We start from the raw sequence: 9,927 nt of genomic DNA on the forward strand, positions 1-9,927 counted from the left end.
TTTGTTAGGCAAGCCACCAAACAAAACCTCCGAACTAAAAAAGAACGCTTCTTTAATATATTCGCATTAAGTAAAAGCAGTGAGCAATGGCGTTTTTAGCAGTGACAATGGTTTTCAGGGTCTGTGTTTGTTTGCGGTACCTGGACACAGCGCGTTTTAATTTCTCCGCCTTGTCAGACTCGTCCTTGAATTCATGTTCATGATTTGTTACGTATTGACGTTTAACCCTTGATGTGCGAGTTACAACGCTCTCGAGGCATAATGCAAAAACAGCAAGGTCAATTTTTTTTGCACAAAGCCCCAGTCATTTGCCCACGCTTGCTGAAAAGAACGAATTTTTTTCACTGGGGGGGGCGTCATGATTCATTCGTTTATTGCGCGCCTGTGCTTCGTTGGCTGGGTTAAAACACGGATCTCTCCTCCTCTCCTCGGCGCCGCGCAGACACACGCTCACAAATGGACGAGAGGAGGAGGGGCGCGACCGTAAAGCCTCTAAACAACACAGCGCGCAACTGAAAATGTCTCAATTTCAAGTAAATGCGTTAAAAAAAAAAATCATCATTATTTTGCCGTGCGCTCGCGTGCCACTGGTTAACCCCTCGCATGCCACTGCTGGCACGTGTGTCATAGGTTGGCGACCCCTGCTCTAGACTGTAGATTGCAGACTGATGATCAATGTTCAACTCTTGATACCGGTAGCAAAAGTACAGAAAACAAAAACAAGCTAAACCTGACATTTAAGTAGAAGACACAATCGAAATGACAATGGAAGTCAATCGCCCAACTGACTCTGCTGTTGGCACAATCGTTAAACATATTAAAATGATTTTAAATACATTCAGGTATGGGTAACGAGGAAAACCGTGTTGGCTGTCTGCCTGTTGCCACCCTCTGGAGGACAGGGTTGTCTTATACACTTACATTAAACTTTTTCCAGTTCAGAACCAGTTCTTGTTAAATCTTCTGAGATGGATAGTGTCCACCGATGCAAATTTGATGTATTAGAATGAAGACTGTCATAAGCCTATGATCGATACCTGTCGTTTTTTCCTCATCTTTCATGGCCTACTCATGGCAATGTCAGTTAATATTTTAAAGGTATGATACTCCATGTACTCCTTAATATTTCAAAGGCATCATAAAAGCCACTCTAAAAAAATCTGCGACGAGAAGGCATTTTACTGTTCTTAAAGGGACAGTGTTTTACATCTGTCCACTAGATGTCGCTTCAAAGTGTTTTGCAAACAAAGATGAGTTCAAGACTGCAAATTATCATGGCACCACCGCGGTGCAGTGTTTAGCGCATATGCGGCAAAGATCTGAGGTCATGGGTTCAAATCCAGCTACCAACCTTCCTGTGGGGAGTTTGCATGTTCTCCCCGTGCTTGCGTGGGTTTCCTCCGGGCACTCCGGTTTCCTCCCACATTCCAAAAACATGCATGTCAGGTTAATTGGCCGGTCAAACTTGTCCTTAGCTGTGAATGAGCGTGCAAATTGTCTGTCCCTGTGTGCCCCGCGACTGGCTAGCAACCAGTTCAGGGTGTCCCCTGCCCACTGAGAATAAGCGGTGCAGATAATGGATGGATGGATATTATTATCATCAGAATTGTCAGACCTAGATGTGACATTTCAAACGTTATCAATATTCCATGTTACTTTTTTTAAATTGCTTAATTACTTTACGGGTCAGCTCTGAAATTAATGACAGTAATGACGATAAAGGCGTCTTATTCTATTATTTTCTATAGTATTCTATTTTATTCTATTATATTATACTGTGTGTGCTATTTGAGTTTTATCTTTTGTCTGGTTTGAACTCATTGATTTTTTTAGGCAGCCTCTGTTCTTTGCAATTATAAGTCTGCTCTGAGTGGCTCGTATTCCCAAGAAAATGCACAATATATTGAAAAGGGCGTGTCTGCAAAGGGACCGATTGTCAAGGACCAGGAAGAGGACCCAGATGCGTAACGTTTACTCCCAAGTTTATTGAGAAAAAAAGGAAAAACAAACACCAGTGATCCGGTGCTCGCTGGACAAGGGAAGCAAGCCGCTCACGGGAACGGAGCCTGTTCGGAATGCGGAAGTGGATCTCCCGGAGCGGGAGATCATAGGTGGCCAAATGGGAAAAATGTGTTGATAGCCGGAGCAAGGGATCGGAGCGTGGTCGGTGGTCAAAAACGGGTCGTTAACCGGGACGGGAGATCAAAACGTATTCGGTGGTCAAAACTGGGTTGTCAACCGGGACGGGAGATCAGAACGGATTTGGTGGTCAAAAACGGATCGTAGCCGGAGACAAACGGGGAATCAGGAACAGACGAGTGGCATACGGATGAAAAAAACGGGTCAAAGTGCTCGCCTTGTGTAAGCAGAGGTTCGCTGTCGGACGGACAAAAGGCGAGTGAGAGCAAATTTGCTTCACATTCGCACTTTACTTTACTTACTACACTATATCTACTTTATGGACTTTGCACACCACAAATTCTAAACAGGGGTTCACTGTACAATACAATTTAACCAATCCTTGAATGCAACACTACATCAGGGTTGCAAAATAGACAATGTATCCTATATTGCTACTCATAGTTTACATTTATAGTTCCGAGTCAAAGCATACCATTAAATGGAGGAAATTATTATGGCTGTCGTGGTCATTGCCTGGATGTGTAGGCTCGCCACTTTTTGCAGCAAAGTGAGCTCAGCAAAGTGAGCTCAGCAAAGCCGCGGCGGCGATCCTGAAAGCACTCTGTTCTTGAATTAGCTAGCGTTGATGTGCGAAAGATCGTGGTGCGGCAAATCCATTAGGTGTTGTTGTTGTGTGATGAACGAGAGCTGTTGCATGAGGGGGTTTTATTTGAAACCTAAAGGAGTGTAAATTGCAAGAAAAGGGAGAAAAATGTAGAAAGTCCATATGTAAAAAACATAAGATGAAGAAAATATAATCATGCCATTATATTGTTTACCACTTTATTTCCAAATCAATATTGCATTGCTGTTTCAGGTTGTGTGAGTCGTGCATGCTGGACCCTGGCTGTGGCTTCTGCTCCCACGAAAACAATTCTGTGCTGGCCGCATCCTCAAAGTCAAAAAGGCCTCCACTGAGCAAGCCTCGTGGGTGAGTCTCAGGATGCAGGTTTGAGGCAAGGAGGGGGTTGAGTTTCCAGGAATATGAAGCAAAAATAGTGCTCCGTTATGCTTGCCACCAGGTGTTCTAATTCCAGCCAGATGAAAGAGCGCACGTACTGGGGTTACAACTACTGCCCTACCTCCTACTCGTGGCTCGACTTACTTGGGTTGATGTTCTAGCTGGCTGCTTTTGCACCAGGTAAAACAATTATGAAAACACAATAGAGTTTTCAGATCCACTGTTAGGATTTTCTTTCTTCACTCAAGGAATGGGCCCAATGCCGTGGACTATAAATTCTGAGATCTACCCACTGTGGGCCAGAAGCACAGGCAACGCATGTGCAGCCGGAGTCAACTGATCCTTTAACGTCATGGTCTCGCTCACCTTCCTCCACTTGGCACAATAATTCACCTACTATGGTCAGCTTTGTAAAAAAAATGGAAGATTACAGTCCTCAAATAAAAATCAAGAGGATTTTTTTTTTGTCACGCAGGCAAAAAGGAATTAAGTGTTCAAGTTAATATCAACAGATCAATAATTAGAACTAGATACATACTAGGATTTCCAGTAGTGTCACGGGACCGGACCAGATCCGAGGCAGGAGGCAGGAAGGGAGAACTCATTTGCGTTAACGATCAATACTTTTATTCAGCAAAATAAAAGTCGTCCAATACTCAGGGACAAAACAAACAAAAACAGGCTTTACAGGCAAACAGGAACTCCGACTAAGAATACTCACAAAGTAGGTTTTAACTCAAAACGTGCAAACACAGACAGAACAGAATAATGCAGAACAGAAAACGCAATGAACCAGCACCCGCAATACCCACAACCCACCCTTAAGTAGCACACACGCTGTTGTTTCAGCTGATCTACTACAGCCGGTGCCCAGGGGACGGGGCCAGCCGGTCGCCACGGCGACCATGCTGGACACGACAAGTAGGTTCAATCATTGATTTAAAAACAAAGGGGGTGTAAAGTTGGCCGTTTTGGATGTACATTTCTCAGAATTTCAATGCAATGAAATTAACTTGTTTTTATATTCCTAAATATAAAAACAATCTTTCTCACACACACACGTAAAACAATGTTTCAATAATCAGTCTAATTACATCTTATGTACGTTTATCAATCTTATATATTTTTTTATTGTGAAGTCGTGCTCATGTGTGTTCCTTTTCCTGTTTTCACTGACGTATAATAAACCACGCCTACCGTTTGGGAGGTTCTGTTCGACCAACTTTCAGCCTCGTGAGTATTGTGCAGCTGCTATCACGATGTAGCTTATAACAATATCTGTATTTTACTTGTGTAATACAGCCACCAAAGAGTCTTTATAATGACTAACTTTAACAGGGGGAGCCAGCAGTAATGGAAGAATGACAAGTTGGTTGGCTAGTCAAAATGGATGGGCTAAAGACATGATGGATTCAGTAGCTGAATAATGGTTGGACTGATAAATAGATGGATGAACCGACGGATTGGTGGAAGAATGGAATTTGGATGGCTGGAGCAGTTAATAATAGACTGATGAACGGGTGAAAGAATGGATGCCAGTTGGCCCGCTAGCAAAGATGGATGGGTGGAACGCGGGATGAAAGACTTAATGGATGGAGTAGTTGAACAATAGATGAATGGAGGATAGACAAATGGATGGATCGGTCAAACAATGGCTAGATGGACAGATAGAAGACTTATTCAACCACTGCATGGTTGAATAATGGACGGGGGAGAAAATGACATATGTATCAGTTAAAGAACGGATGGATAAAATATTGATGGATGGAGCAGTTGAATGAATAATGGTTTGACGGATGGATTTATGTAAATAATGACTGTTGGCTAACTAGCAAAGATGGATGAATGAACGGAGGAATGAAAGACCCAAAGAATGGATTGGTTGAATAACGGACAGAGAAAAAGATCGTTTGACAGATCAGTGAAATTATAGATGGATGACGGCTGGCTAGCTGGCAAAGATAACAACGGACAAAGAAATGGATGGACGAAACAGATCAACAGAAAAATGGAATGATGGATAAAATGAATTATGAATGGATAGAACAATTTAAGAAAAGACAGAAGAACAGATTTATCAGCTAAAATAAATGTATTTGATGACAACTCCCAGAGTTTAATTTAATAACGTGAAATGTGTTTGGGCTTTGCAAGCCTGATAATTGAGATTATGCCTGCCTCGTTAAAATGTTTATTTTACGAGATGCACGTTGAATAGTGTCTGCCTCCATTTGGGAAGTACCGTAAATTCCGGACTAAAAGCCGCTACTTTTTTCCCAAATGTTTGCGTCTGCGGCCAATTTATGTAATTTTTCTAACAGCCGCCAGCAGCATTTCAAGGCACGTGACGCAGCTTACAAGCTAAACGCAATCGAGCAGTCCGATAAAGAAGGAAACAGAGCTACTGCACGCATACTTTACCTTGTGAGCGTTAGCGTGTTTTTGAATAAGGGAGCGTGGTACGACGCCTATATGACAGAGTCTCTTTCCCATACTAAAGGAGGACAACTTCGATGAGGTCAATTATACAAAACTCAATTCCAATGAAGTTGGGAAAGTGTGTTAATTGCAAATAAAAATTGATCCAAGTAAATTGCAAATTCTTTTCAACCCATATTTAAATGAATGCACAGCAAAGACAACATATTTATTGTCTTCACTCATAAACTTTATTGTTTTGGGAGAAAATCATCAACTCTGTAATTTGATGACAGCAACACGTGCCAAAATAGTTGGGACAGGTGTCAATAACTACTCAGAAAGTGGATGAATGGAAATCAACCAACTATTTGCAGGTGAACAGATGAATTAGCAACAGGTGAGAGTTGTTACTGGGTATAAAAAAGGGAGACCCGAACAAGCTAAGTCATTCACATGCAAGGATGGGGCGAGGTTCACCTCTTTGTGAACAACTGCGTGAGCAAATTGTTGAACAGTTTAAAAACAACATTCCTCAAAGTACAATTGCAAGGAATTTAGGGATATCATCATCTACAGTCCATAATATTGTGAAAAGGTTCAGGGAATCTGGAGAAATCACTGTGCGTAAACGGCATGGCCGTAAACCATTATTGAATGCCCGTGACCTCCGAGCCCTCAAGCGGTACTGCATTAAGAACCGACATCAATGTGTAAAGGACATCACCACATGGGCTCAGGAACACTTTGGAAAACCACTGTCAGTCAATACAGTTCGACGCTATATCCGTAAGTGTGGGTTAAAACTTTATGTTGCAAAGCGTAAGCCATTCATCAACAACATCCAGAAACGCCGCAGGGTTCTCTGGGCCCGAGCCCATCTAAAATGGACTGATACAAAGTGGAAAAGTGTTCTGTGGTCTGATGAGTCAGTTTTCCAAATTGTGTTTGGAAATTGTGGACGTCGTGTCCTCCGGTCCAAAGAAGAACAGAACCACCCAGACTGTTATGCACGCAAAGTGCAAAAGCCAGCATCTGTGATGGTATGGGGGTGCATGAGTGGCCAAGGAATGGGTAACCTGCACATCTGTGAAGGCACCATTAATGCAGAAAAGTACATTCAGGTTTTGGAACAAAGTATGTTGCCATCCAAACAGAATCTTTACCATGGGCGCCCTTGCTTCTTCCAGCAGGATAATGCCAAGCCACACACTGCACGTCTCACGACAGCGTGGCTTCGTAGTAAGAGGGTGCGGGTGCTTGACTGGCCTGCCTGCAGTCCTGACCTGTCTCCCATTGAAAATGTGTGGCGCATTATAAAGCGCAGAATAAGACAAAGGAGACCCCGGACTGTTGAACAGCTGAAGCTGTACATAAAGCAAGAATGGGAAAGGATTCCACTATCAACGATTCAACAACTAGTCTCCTCACTTCCTAAACGTTTATTGAGTGTTATTAAAAGGAAAGGTGATGTAACACAATGGTGAAGAAGCCCCTTTCCCAACTACTTTGGCACTTGTTGCAATTATAAAATTCTAAGTTTATCATTATTTGCTTATGGAAATAAAGTTTATGAGTTTGAACATGGATAATCTTGTCTTTGTGGTGTATTCATTTAAATATGGGTTAGAAAAGGTTTGCAAGTCATTCTATTCTAATTTTACTGACATTTTAAACTTTTTCCCAACTTCAATGGAATTGACTTTTGTACGAAGGAAGATGAGAACGGTTTACCGTGATTTCTACATGTACGGTATGTTTTTTTTAACAGACCCGTTAACTGTATTGTGAGCGTGTTGTTAGTAGCATTTTGCTACCCTTCACAGGCACGGTTTGGGATGAAAGTTACATTATTATTAAAGCTTTGAAAACTCTCTGTGTACTGTCTTTCTTTGTAAATATGTGTAACCATGTATGATATGTATTTGCAACTGTATATTTTTGTAATGTATTTATTTGTGTTTATTTTGGACACTTATTCTGATAAGTCTTGCACTGACCAATTAAAAAGAAGGGGCGTAACAGACGCGGGGGATGACGGGAAGTGGGGACCGGTAAAGGTGAGTGTTTGTGGACACGGCAGACAATAGTGGAATATATTTTTCCCACCCTTACCTTTGGATATATACACTTTTTTTCCTTGGATTACTTTTAACGGTATCCGGACTCTGCAGGTCTGCATCAAATATTAGGTACTGGTGTCATTTATCGTTCATCTTGCCGGCTGTGGTTTTTGAACCGTGTACTTTATGTTTGGTTAAAATCGCGGGACTCAATGTAGGGTTTGGGTTAATTTTGTGATTGTGTTACATATTTTAATGTGGGCGCATGCGTCTTATATACAGGTGCGGCTTGTGTAAGTACAAAAACAGTTATCCTCTTAAAATGTGGTAGGTGCGGCTTATAATCAGGTGCGCTCTATAGTCCGGAATTTACGGTATTTCAATGTCAGGCGTCGCCATCCTTCAACAAAGGTGGTGAGGGAAAAATAACTTGTAAGCCAGTACCAGCGTGTTCTGGCATTGACTATGTGCTCTACCTGTTATTGTTGGGTTCTTCCAACAGGTGTCTTCTTCCTGTACTGCATCATGGCCCTTCTGGGCTTCGTCTTCATCTGCGGCTGCCTGCCCGAGACCAAATTTCGGCGACTGGAGGAGATAGAAGCGGTCTTTGAGAACCAGTTGTGTTCCTACGGCGCACCCGACTCTGAGGAAGGCCGGCAAGTGGAGTACATAAGGGTCAAGGGTTCAAACTACCACCTGTCGGACAACGATACATCCGACGTGGATTAGGTCTTTGACGCTGAAATTCTCGGTTTGTTTTTGCCCCTTAGCTAAGAACAGCCGAACTTTGTGAATGTTTTTTCTTGTTGGGTGATTCGACTATGTGTGTGCCAAAAAAATGTCAAACAATGACATGATGGCAAACAGAGGTTTTCCATGGAGACCAGAACAAAGCTCACATCAGAAGATAACTTAAATTTTGGATGAATTTGGCAATATATAGGTCAGGGGTCGGGAACCCGAAAAAGAAAATATTTTGATTTTCTTTTGGTGAGCCACACTATATATTTAAAAACCAAATTCAACAAAACCGCTCCACAGACATGAAATCATTCTTCAGCGCATTTAATTTTAATGTGTGACGTTTTATGATTTGATGAGAATAATTATGCCAGAGCTTCCCTCCTCTATCAACAAATAAACCACTTAAAGATTGTCTCCCTCCCGGAGTTAATTAGAATCGTTGAGGTTCATTTTGACCGTCATTTTTGTCATAATAGTTAGGAGCAAAATTTTCTTGATATAATACAAAATACTGCAAACGAGAATTTTTAGAGAGAAGGCTATGGATGTATTTACCTTTGGTGCATAAGAGGCTGGGCGAAAGAAAGACAAGGGTGCTATATCTGTGCAGAGATCCATCCACTCCTACTGCTCACCCAATTTAATTGCTCTGAGTGTTTGGCTGCTGTTTTTTGATGCTTACAGATTTTTTTTGTGGGTTTTCATCCATAAGTGTCTCAAATGTGAACATACATTGTTTAATTAGGTTCCAAATACAGGATTCCATCAAAAACGGGGTCTGTTGGTGTAACACCATGACTCTACACTGTAGCTGGGACTCTTCCCTATTGACCCTTTGCACACACGTGGACTAACCACGTGACGACACCATGACGGATGGTAGTAACCATACTAAACAGTGGACGAGGATCTTATAAAAATCTGATAAAAGTCTGGATGCATAACACAGGGTTCCTACAGCTCAAGGCAAGGTCAATTCAAGGCTTTTAAAACATTGTAAAAAACTTTTGAAATCAAATTTAAACCAAGTTGTCAAAACTTAAACAAAACAATAACAGAAACAAATAATTATTGCTTACATTACATTGTGACTCATACAAATGAACTGGTACAGCGTTTTAGCCAAGGCGAAAACTTTTTATTAAATGTCCACTTTGCGGGCATGGTCCATAGTAAACATCTCTGTCTGAAGTTACTATGTGTATTGTAAGTAGACCTAAGACATGCGTCTGCTCTGAAAGACCTGACTGAAACCACATCACCACTTTGATTAGTTCCATTATAGCGATCATGTGCTGTTGCCACGAAAGTAAATTGGTGAATTGTAATTAACACAATTGATAGATTAATATAAATCTTGTTGATGTGTTTATATATTTAAGGCTTTCGAAATTGAATTCAACACCTTTTAACTCTAAGGCCATGTTTTTAGAAAAAAATAACATAGTCCTTTATTCGTCCCACGATGGGGACATTTCTTTTGTTACAGCAATAAGACAGTGAATAATGAATAACAGCTAGAATATGAACAGTATAAACAAGTATTTAGAAATTTCATTG

The 9,927-nt window shown here is 41.4% G+C and overlaps 1 pseudogene across 1 annotated transcript in view; it reads left to right on the forward strand.

Moving 5' to 3' along the window:
* LOC148357418 (proton myo-inositol cotransporter-like) overlaps positions 1 to 4,350 on the forward strand; it is a 42,873-nt pseudogene extending 38,523 nt beyond the window's left edge. Inside the window, exons 3-5 of the transcript XR_015851962.1 lie at positions 2,999 to 3,112; positions 3,204 to 3,322; positions 3,391 to 4,350. The product of XR_015851962.1 is annotated as a proton myo-inositol cotransporter-like (transcript). The remainder of the gene's footprint in view (positions 1 to 2,998; positions 3,113 to 3,203; positions 3,323 to 3,390) is intronic.
* Positions 4,351 to 9,927: the final 5,577 nt, after the last annotated feature.

The sequence above is a fragment of the Urocampus carinirostris genome, chromosome 11 (assembly GCF_059441175.1).
Source record: "Urocampus carinirostris isolate Australia breed hairy pipefish chromosome 11, RoL_Ucar_1.0, whole genome shotgun sequence".
NCBI classification, from domain to species: domain Eukaryota; kingdom Metazoa; phylum Chordata; class Actinopteri; order Syngnathiformes; family Syngnathidae; genus Urocampus; species Urocampus carinirostris.